At 36.8% G+C, this 11,187-nt stretch overlaps 1 pseudogene; it reads left to right on the top strand.

Annotated features, from left to right (window-relative positions):
- The first annotated feature begins 6,819 nt into the window (after positions 1 to 6,819).
- Positions 6,820 to 7,755, top strand: LOC126083676 (Wilms tumor protein homolog; annotated as a pseudogene).
- Positions 7,756 to 11,187: the final 3,432 nt, after the last annotated feature.

Genomic DNA, 11,187 nt, shown 5'->3' with positions numbered 1-11,187 from the left:
AATGTATGGGAAAAGTTTTTGAGAAGAGTTATTATGCATTTGACCAGGTGAACAAATTAAAGGAGTTTTCTAAGAAAAAGCAGAAGGACAACCAATATAAAATACATTCTGCTTCTCATTCTATAATTCTATGAAAAACAAGGTCCATGAAACTAGAATTTTTCATTTGATTGGAACAGTTAAATTCACATACTCTATAGATTTTTTTTTTTTAATATAGACTCACCCAGAACCTAATAAAAAAAATAGCATGTAGTCATTTTAAAACGTCCATCTATCCTATCAACCATAATCATAAGTACGCGGTCAAGGTTGTAGATCTGGGCTGAACAATAACTGAGAGTCTAACTATATCCCTTCTTAGCCTTTAAAGTTCATGTATGTAGTTTAAGAGTAGGATCTTAAAAGACAGATTTTAACGGAAAAAATACAAAAGTGGGGAGATTTTTTTGACAAATTCCAAGGTTCAGGTGGATTTCAGTAGAAGAGCATGTTTTGTCTTTTGCTTAAATTATTACTTTGGAAATATCATGAATGCAAAGCCATATTTTAAAGAGAAAATTACTTTTAATGCCATTATAGAAAACAACCTGGAGTTTTGCATTGGCCTTTCTCTTTTAAGAAATCTATATTCCAACCAAGGCATCAGTAGGCTACAGAATATTATCAGACAACTAATACATCCCAATCAGACTGAATTTATTTATAGACAACGTTCTTTTTGCAATGTTAGATGCCTCATTAACTTGATTCAGCTTGTGCATAGCAAAAATATTCCCTCCCTCTTCAGATTTTTGATAGAGTGAATTATAATTTCTTGTCTCACTCATTATAAATCTTTAGTTTGGAGGGCATTTCAGAAATATGTAGTGCCACTTATATATGAATCCTGGATTACTTGTCCTGGATTATATGCTTTGTTTATTTTCCTTTGAGAGGAATATCAAGTGCTATAGTGGCCATTCTTACCTTATATTTTAAGTGGAGAAATGAGTTAAAACATAATGATGCCATAAGCTTCCTCCTAGAAAAAATGGAGTGTGAATTTTTATTTGAGTATTTTCCTTTACATGCATTATTGTCAGGTTAGTAGGGTATGGGTGGGAAAGTTGGAGTTTTAGCACTCCTGGAGCTTTAATAATTCAACTAACTTTTTAAATATGCTTCTGAGAACGAAACTAAGAAGATACTCTGAAAAACTAGCACGAACAACTCCCATATTATGGTTTACATCTTCAAATTTTGAGATTTCCTTTGGAATATCATCTGGCAGCTTTGAGTTGTCTGCTCTTTTAATTTGGCTTATACTTCTATAAGTGCAGGGGGTAGGTGAGGGGGAAGGATTTTTCTTTCCAAATCTTCTACTGCAATCATTTCTAATTCATATTTTTAACCAGGGTTAATAGGTGAAACTGAGCCCAGGGTGGGGGTGGGGGGAAGGCTGGGAAAGATAATTAAAAGGCTAACTTATATTTCTCTTAAATATAGCATTCCATGTTTTAAATGAATTTTCACACAATAAGAGCATTTAATGTTTGTTGGGCGCCCTGGTGGCACAGTGATTAGGAGCTCAGCTGCTAACCAAAAGGCCAAAGTTTGAATCTACCAGCCACTCCTTGGAAACCCTATGGGGCAGTTCTACTCTGTCCTGTATGGTCACTATGGGTTGGAATCGATTCAACAGCAATGGGTGTGGGTTCTTTCCCTGGTGTCAATGCTTGATGTAAAGTGGCCACACATTATACTGGGACAGTTTCCTCATTTTGTTTTAAATAAAATGGTATTCTTATGAAAAAGAAAAACATTTCTTCTGAAATTATACCTAGGAATATTTTAAATATAGCCTATACAATTTTCTTAAACTGTTTCACATACTGGAGTATACTAAATAAATAATGCCCAGTACATATTACTTTCACTTATTCAACAAATATTATCTGCCAGTTGATAGACAGTATGTTTATTATCTTGTAGGTCTGATACTATTACAATTGTTTTAATCAAAGTTGATTATGTAACAAAAAATAATGATTTCATGACTGAATCTTAACATTTTCAAATACGTAGCAGAAAAGTGAACACCTTAATCAAGTTTCAGGACTTCCTTGCTTTTAGTCAAGGAAATATGCAGACCATCTTGTCATTCTGCAAAGCAGACTTTTTTTTTTTTTAATCCTTTGTTATATGTATTCAAGTAAACCTCTTCTCAGAAGAAAGGTTTAAAAGGAAATTTCTAAATATGAGATATCCTATGTGTTTGAAAAAGAAATAACCAAAAAAATTGTTTTTACAAACACTTCTACTCAGTGTTTTGTCATCAAAGTACAAGATATTAACTATAAAGTGTTTCCCCTTCTAGACCATTAGCATCTTGAATCCATACTATTTGTTAAAACATTTTAATTCTAACAAGAGACTAGGATTTTACATGGAACAGTATGAGTTATGTTCATCAAATAGAGTTCTTTGTGACGGAAATAGGAATGGAAAATTGAAATGGTCTAAAATGGAAAACTGAAAAGGGGTTCCTAAACTTTTAAAATTATTCCAGCATATGCCAAAAGTATGGAGCATGGTTTGAGCATATTCGATTGGCCTGTTGACTAGCTGTCATTTTTAGAACACATAAATGAAAAAATATTTGTAAGCTCATTTTTTGGTCCTAGAATTTACCCGATGATCAGGCTTTGAAGGCTTCAGGGTATATACAGCATGCCCAAACTAACGACCATCCTCTATTCTAATCACAGTTAAAGTCAGCTGTGGGAGGCTGCCGCCCATGAATGGTTTATAATCAGCTTGAGACATGAAACTGACTCATTTCTGGAAGTGTGGGGGCTGTTCTTTCACTCTTTTCAGTACATGAATGCCACCATAAAATAAGATTAAAAGCTCTGGGGTTTCCCCCACTGCTTCCCGTCCCTATTTGTTAATGTTTCATGGCATGTGGGCTCATACTGTATTTATGTTTTCTCAGCTTCAAATGATCTCACTCGCAATTTTGCATTGGACAGCCTATTTTGCCCAATTCTAAAAATAGAAAATATTTGCTGTATTTTCATTACGTTATTTTAAAGAAAAAAAATTTTAAAGAAAAGAACATTCTAAATATAAATTGATATAATACTTAAACTATTAAAGGTATAATATCTTCTATGGTCCCCATTCCATTCCCTGTCACCTTTAGGGAGAATATTACTTGTGAGCCTCTTTCATATTGTCTAAATGTAGCTGTAAACTTGTCCTCTAAAATACTATTATTAGGGAATCATGCTGCAATTATAGACTTTCTTTCTGAAGACTCTAAACTTCAAGCTATAGAGTTTTATTTCCTTCTTTCAAGTGTGTCTTGGTCTCCTAAAATATGGACACACATCTCCCATCATCTCATAAAGATTTACCCTACTTAAGTTACTGTTCCCTTGAATTTTGAAAAATCTCCTAAAGATGTTCAATTTAAGTTACTCTTCCCTTGCATTTAAAATAGGCTTCCTGAGCAATTCCATAAAGATAAAAATCTGATGTGACAACATTGGTCTGGAAATCACACCAAAAGGCAATTAATTTGTACCTGTAAAACTATAGGTATTGCATATGGATGTTAATAACAGCTTTATTTATAACTCCAAAAGCAATAAACAACCAAGATGTCCTTCAACAGGTGAATGGTTAAATAAACACTGATACACCCATATAATGCAATAATATTATTCAATAATAAAAATAAGTGAGCTTTCAAGCCACAAAAAGCCATGAATAAATCTTAAATGTTTATTGGTAAGTGAAAGAAGCTGGCCTGAAAAGGCTATATACTATATCATTGTAATACATGACATTTCAGAAAACACAATACTGTAAAAACAATAAACAGATCAGTGAGTGTCAGGGGTTAGCAAAAGAATTGAAGAAAAATGAATACGTGAATCACAGGTGTTTTTCAGAATAGTAAACTATTTTATATGAAATTTTAGTGGTTGATGCATGTCATTATGCATTTGTCAAAACCATAGAATCATATAGCACAAAAAGTAAACCTTAATGTGAACTAAGACCTGTACTTAATAACCTATCAATATCTATTAATTAATTATAACAAATGTACCACAGTAATGCAAAATGTTAATAATAGGGGAAGCAGTGAGGGGGTAGTGTGGGGTATGGAACTCTATGTGTTATCTGCTCAATCATTCTGCAAATCCAATACCTTGCTTAAAAAAAAAAAAATTAAGTCTCTTAATTATTTTTCTAAAAAGTATGCATGAAAAAAAGTAAAAGAAAATTTATATGACAATAAAAACATTTCCCAAAGTGAAATATGTATTTCTCTCAATGTTTGAGAACTTACAGACTTTACTTAAAAATTAAATAATCAAGACAGAGTGGTATTGGCCTAAAGATACATGTATAGATCAAAGGAAGAGTAGATAGGTGGCAAAAAGACAGACATCTATATATGGCCAATTGATTTTCTACAAAAGTGGCACAGTAATCCAATGGGGAAAGAAAATTATTTTTAAGTAATGGCACTGAAACTACTGGATATCTCTCGGGAGAAAATGAACCTAAGTCTTTCTCACACAATATCAAAAATTAACCTAAAAGGTATCATATACTTGAATATAAAATTTCATATTATAAAACTTCCAGAAGAAAACACAGGAGAGTATTTTCATAAACTTGAGGTAAGAAAAGATATCTCAAATAGAACACACACACACACAAAAGCACATGAATCATTTAAAAAATGATTAATTGGATTTTATAAAATTTAAAATATTTGCTCTTTGAAAGACACTATTAAGAAAATGAAAAACAAGTCACAGAATGAAAAAAAAAAACACACACACATATTCAGTATCTGACACAGAATTGGTGTCCAGAATATTTATGAACTCCACAAGAATACAATCTAATTATAACCCAATAAATAATAGGAAAATTACTTGAACAGATACTTCACAATAGATGATTTATAAATATCTGATAAGAATATGAAAATAGGTTTAACATCAGGGAAGTACAAATTAAACAATAATATAAAACCACTACCCACCCAACTAGAATGGCTAACATTTAAAACACTAAAAATACCAAGAGTTTTTGAGCATGTGGAGCAACTACAACTCTGGGACTGTAGGTTGGTACAACCACTTTGGAAAATTAATTGGCTTCAGTTTAAATTAAATTAACATAAATTAATTTTATAAGGTTAAATATTCTTCTATCAAAAGGTTCTATCCTAGATATTTATCAGAGAAACAAAAGAATACATTCAATAAAGTTTTGACATGTCTATAGCTTTTCTTTCTTCAAAATAGCCCCAAATTGCAAAAACTTTAAATTATGAACCCTGTTTACAAAACATGTAAATATAAAAAATTAAAGCACCATAAAAGCTACTGTAAAAATAAAACAAAAGATGTAAGCATAAAATTTTAGGTGATAGAAACTTTCACCTAAATTCCAAATCCAAAGCAGAAGACAATTGTAAGTAGCATTCCAAACTCAATTTAAAATTGTAAAAAAATAATTTGCTAGTATATACATGTGCACGTGTGTGTGTATAAATGTAAATTCAAAACTATATACAGAGCTAGACAAAGTATACTGGTAGAAGTACAATACAACAGGGTTTATTAAAATTACAAAACAAACTGAAGAAAAAATTAAAACCAGCTGAGAAATGAAAAATAAATTAAGGTGTTCAGGGAAAAATAGAGTCAAATAAAAACTTAATTAGGGACATTAGACAAAGACAGGAAAGCCATCAAGAGAAAAAATGTAAGATATTTTTTAAAAATTTAAAAAGGGTAAAATACAAAGTGTATAAAGTGAAAATTATGCAAAGGATAAACATAGGTATAATTGAAGTCCCTAAAGCAGTGGGTTAAAGAAGAAAAGCAATAACCCAGAACTAATATTTAAAAGTATAACTTGAATAACTTTTTAAAAATAAGGGAAAACTAAAATCTACGTATTAGAAGGACTCAATGTCCCTGAGAAGTTGAGGCAGGTCAATTAATTCCTAGACGTGTTCTAGTACTTATTCTAGTAAGACTATTAGACTTTAAAAGACAAAAGGAAAAATGCTCAAAGCCACCGGAGGAAATATTAAATTACTTATAAGAATAGAAAATTAAGCTGACAACAGGCTTCTCAAGAGAAGCATAAAATCAAGGCAACAACAGAGTAGCATTTTCAAGAAATCCAAGCAAAGAAAATGCCAGTCAAGGACTTCACATCTAGCCAAGGTGTTCTTCAGCTATGAAAGCTCTAGAAAAATAATTTTAAATTAACAAGAACTCAGGAAATATTGTACATGTTTTTCTTTCCTGAAAATTTTACTAGAGTATAACCTTTATCCAACCAACCTATAATTGGAGAAACAACAGCAAGATAAGCATTAATAGATTTCATTGTTGAGCTGAGATTAAAACCAGTGTGAGGGCATCCTTATAGAATATCCTATAAACATTTTATGTTTTGAGGAGGTGGAAGGAATGCAACTAAAACAAACTGGAGCAGAGAAAAAGAAGACTTAAGTAGAATAAAATCACTTTTTTTTTTATCATATAGGTAACAGGTGACAGTCAATATTATTTAATACTGACGAAACAGAGAGTAAAAAGTTAAATAGTAAAAAACAATATTAAGGGCACTCAAAAAGGTATCAACATATCACAGTGAGCCAGTGCCCCTGGCTCAAGAACCATGGTGTTTGTTTTGGGGGAGAACAACTTTCTCCAAGGAGGAGGCGACGTTTTTTATACATAACTTCCCACTGGGTCGGTGCAGAAGCCACAGTCACCTTGGAAGATGATGGCAAAAATAAACTGGGAAGTGGCGGGAAGGATACACACGGTCACCTTCGACAGGACAGCCAGCTACGGCCACAAGCCCTCACATCGCACGCCGCACTTCCACAACCACTCCTTCAAGCACGAGGACCCCAAGAACCAGCAGAGCTCCCTGGGCAAACAGAAGTACTCCTTGCCGCTTCCTGCCTACGGCTGCCAAACTCCCACCGACAGCTGGACAGGCAGCCAGGCCCTGCTGCTGAGGACGCCACACGGTAATGACAATTTATACCAAATGACCTCCCAGCTTGAACGCATGACCTGGAATCAGATGAATAAGAACTACATTAAAGGGAGTTGCTGCTGGGAGCTCCAGCTCAGTGAAATGACAGAAGGGCAGAGCAACCACCACGCGGGATACAAGAGTGATAACCATACCACACCCATCCTCTGCAGCGCCGAGTACAGAACACACACCCATGGCATCTTCAGGAGCATTCAGGACCTATGCCGTCTGCCTGGAGTAGCACCGACTCTTGTCCAGGAGACATCTGAGACCAGTGAGAAACGCCCCTTCGTGCGTGCCTACCCTGGCTGCAACAAGAAATACTTAAAACTGTCCCACTTACAGACGCACAGCTGGAAGCATACTGGTGAGAAACCGTATCAGTGCGACTTCAAGGACTATGAGCGAAGGTTTTCCCTTCGGACCAGCTCAAAAGACACCAAAGGAGACACATAGGTGTGAAACCATTCCAGTGTAAAACTTGTCAGCCAAAGTTCTCCTGGTCCGACCACCTGAAGACCTACAAGGGGACTCATACAGGTAAAACTAGCAAAAAGCCCTTCAGCTGTAGGTGGCCCAGTTGTCAAAAAAAAGTTTGCCGGGCCAATTGAATTAGTTGGCCATTACAACATACACCAGAGAAAGGTGGTCAAACTCCAGCTGACGCTTTAAGGGGTCCAACACAGGGATAGCTCTGTGTCCCAGGCAGGGCTGTATGTGAACTACTTTCAAATCAGACTTTAAAATCCCTCCTCACTGACCTCTCTTAGAAAGAATGACAGTTGATCTTCTTCATCCAACTTCCAAGACAAGATCCCTATACTACTGGATCCTTCCAGGTTTGCCCAGAGGCAGGAGTTTTCTGCTTTGCTGACTTTTAGTTGACTCACCAAGTGCTGATGAAGGGACTAATGATGTCCAGTTAGTTAAAAGCCCATCATCCTTAGGTTTGAATTTTCCTCTGTAAGAAGAGCCATTGTTGATAGGGTTCCCCCACCTTTTGCTTCTCTTTAGCATGCATTTTCACTAGGAATGGAGTCATTGTGCCATTTTCCATCATGGAATATTTATAAGCCAGGGCATTTGTATGTATCTGCTAGTATAAACTTTGTCATGGTTTCCATTTACTCAGCAACAGTAAGCAATAAACCAGAGAGCAAGACATTTGGGGTGAGTCTCGTCCCACATTCCCGAGGTCAGGCAGGCTGCTAACCTGGAAGGTAGGATGTAGTTCTACCAGGCAGCTTTTAAAACCCATGTGTTTCAAGCAGCTGAAAAAAGAATCAGAGCTAACCAGTACTTCTGCATGGAAATCTAAAAGAATCTTCCCATTTGGTTAATTCCATTTCATCATTAGCACAATGCTTTTTTTCTTAAGAAGCTGTGTTTGAAGATCTGAGATTCTGTTTTTGTGTTTTATTTTTGCCTTTTTTTGTGTTGTAATCATTTGGATCTTCAGATATGTACATATTCCTCATACAAATGAAATGGGATTCATTTTCATTATTTGGGGTGTCCTGGTTTTAAGTTTTGTCATGGCTGGGATTGTGTATCAACCTGGCTTGGCCATGATTCTCAGTGTTTTGGCAGTCGTGTGATGTTGTAATCACTTCCCTGTTGAGATATGATACGTGATCACCCCCATTATGGGATCTGTTGTGAGTAGCCAGTTGGTTGAAGGGGAGTTTCCTTGGGCATGTGGCCTACGTCAAATGTGGGCAGACATTCTGGCAGGTCTTGTTCTAGATCCTGCAGCTGGCTCCTGTTCATCTCAGGTCTTGGCTGCCAATCTTGGGGTTGGTCAATCTTCACAGCCTTTGGGCAACAGCCCTGCACTCAAACCTGCCAATCTTGGATTCTCTAGCCCCTGCAGCTACGTGGATCAGAAGAAGCCTCTATCCTGACTGTCTTAGGTATCTAGTGCTGCTATAAAAGAAATACCATAGTGGATGGCTTTAACAAAGAGAAATTTATTTTCTTACAGTCTATTAGGCTAGAAGTCCAAATTCAGGGCATCAGCTCCAGGGGAAGGTCCTTGTCATCAACCTTCCCCTGGACTAGGAGCATCTCCATGCAGGAAGTCTGGGCCCAAAGGACACACTCTACTCCCAGCACTGCTTTCTTGGTGGTGTATGAGGTCCCCAGCCCTGCTTGCTTCCCTTTCCTTTTATCTCTTGTAAAATTAAAGGTGGTACAGGCCACATCTCAGGGAAACTTCCTTCACATTGGATCAAGGATGTGACCTGAACAAGGGTGTTACATCCCACCCTAATCCTCTAACTACAGAGAGAGATTATGATTTATAACACGTAGGAAAATCACAGAATGGAGGACAACAACACAATACTTGGAATCGTGGCCTAACCAAGTTGACACGCATTTTGGGGGGATACAACTCAATCCATGACACTGATCCACTGACTTAGGACACCACAGCCTCTACAACTCCATCAGCCATTTCCTTGATCTAAATCTCTCTCTCTCTCTATATATATATATATATTTATACTCTTTATTGGCTTTGCTTCTCTAGGAAACTCAGCCTAAGACATTTAGTACCGAGAGTGGCTCTAGAAAAATAAAACTGTAAAGATGAATTTTTAAGTTGGTTCTCAAGCCTGGTTAGTCTTAAAGATGTCGATGACGCTGCTTCCAGTAGTTAAGAGGACACTGTTAATCCATGGTTTGAGGGGGCAATTCAAATACGGAAAACATAGCCACCAATAGATCAGGTACTGGTAAAAGACAAGGCTTTGGGTGATTGCATGTATGATACCTTTCTACAATTTTGTCATAATGAAAAATATAAAGAAGCTGGTTGGATAGCCCTACTTCTGCTAGACAAACTGATGAAAGAAAGAGATGACTTCAGGGCTTCAGAGTCAAAGCTCAAGCACCGCATAAATGACCTCAAAGTTTCCAATTGTTCCTTGAAAGAAAGCCTTATTTCTTGAAGTAACAGAGTTGATATTGTCAAAAACCAAACGCAGAGTCTTATTGTAAGAGTGCCTGAATCACAACGCCAACTCAACTGCCAACCAAGAGGTGTCTGAAGTTAAAGTGAGGGCATTGATTGGGAAGAAATGGCATCGTGAAACCTGGGATGGAGACATATGGGCAGATAATCAGGAAGCTGGAGACACCGGGCCCCTAAATTCTGTTGAATCACTCCTGCCAACAGAACCATTAGCCCTTTCCACTCCCACCTAATGAGATTAGCCCAGCTGCATCTAAAGCACCTCTGAGTCATTGACTGGGGCATTGCCTGAAGCAGATGCTTTATAAGACTATGCTGAATGTTCTCAAAACATATTACCAATAATTTCGGCTTCTAGACTTATAACTAAAGTCCCAGCGAGCCTCAAAAGATGAAGTACAAAATGTAACACAGGAGGAGGTATGCTACACTTCAAAAGAACTACTTGACTTTTCTAATATGTACAAATAGAAACCTGGGGAATATGTGTGGGAATGGCTATTAAGGGTGTGGGATAATGGTGCAAGGAACATAAAGATCGATCAGTCTGAGTTTATCAATATGGGCTCATTAAGCACACATCTTCATTCAATATTTCAGCTTAAGAAGTTAGGAAAGGATCTAATAGTCTATTTGGTTGGGTTGCTGAAGCATGGATTATGTGATGGCCTACACTAAATCAAGTTGAAGTACCAGACCTGCCTTGGTATGCAGTAGAACAAGGTATCCAAAGGCTTAGGAAAATTGGCATGCTACAGTGGATTTATCAGGTTAGACCCACAGACCCACACATGGAATACCCAAAGGACACACCTTTTACCCCAACGGTGAGGAACGAATTTGTGAAGGGAGCCCCAGCGTCCTTGAAGACTGCTGTGATTGCTATTTTATGTAAGTCAGATTTGACAGTGGGAACTGCCCTAACTGAATTAAGACACCTAACTACAATGGGGCTGAGTGGGCCAAGACAAAGTGGGCGTGGTTACACTAATGGACAGCGGAGACCGGGCAATAATCAGAATTGTCTGACACTTATGGACTCATGGCATTGGCTACATAGTCGTGGTGTCCCTAGGAGTGAAGCAGATCTGAAATCTACTAAACATTTACTTGATCTGTACAAGTGC

The sequence above is a fragment of the Elephas maximus genome, chromosome 10, assembly GCF_024166365.1.
Source record: "Elephas maximus indicus isolate mEleMax1 chromosome 10, mEleMax1 primary haplotype, whole genome shotgun sequence".
NCBI lineage: Eukaryota > Metazoa > Chordata > Mammalia > Proboscidea > Elephantidae > Elephas > Elephas maximus.
The sequence above is the reverse complement of the archived record's forward strand: the minus strand, read 5'-3'. Positions and strand labels throughout refer to the sequence as shown.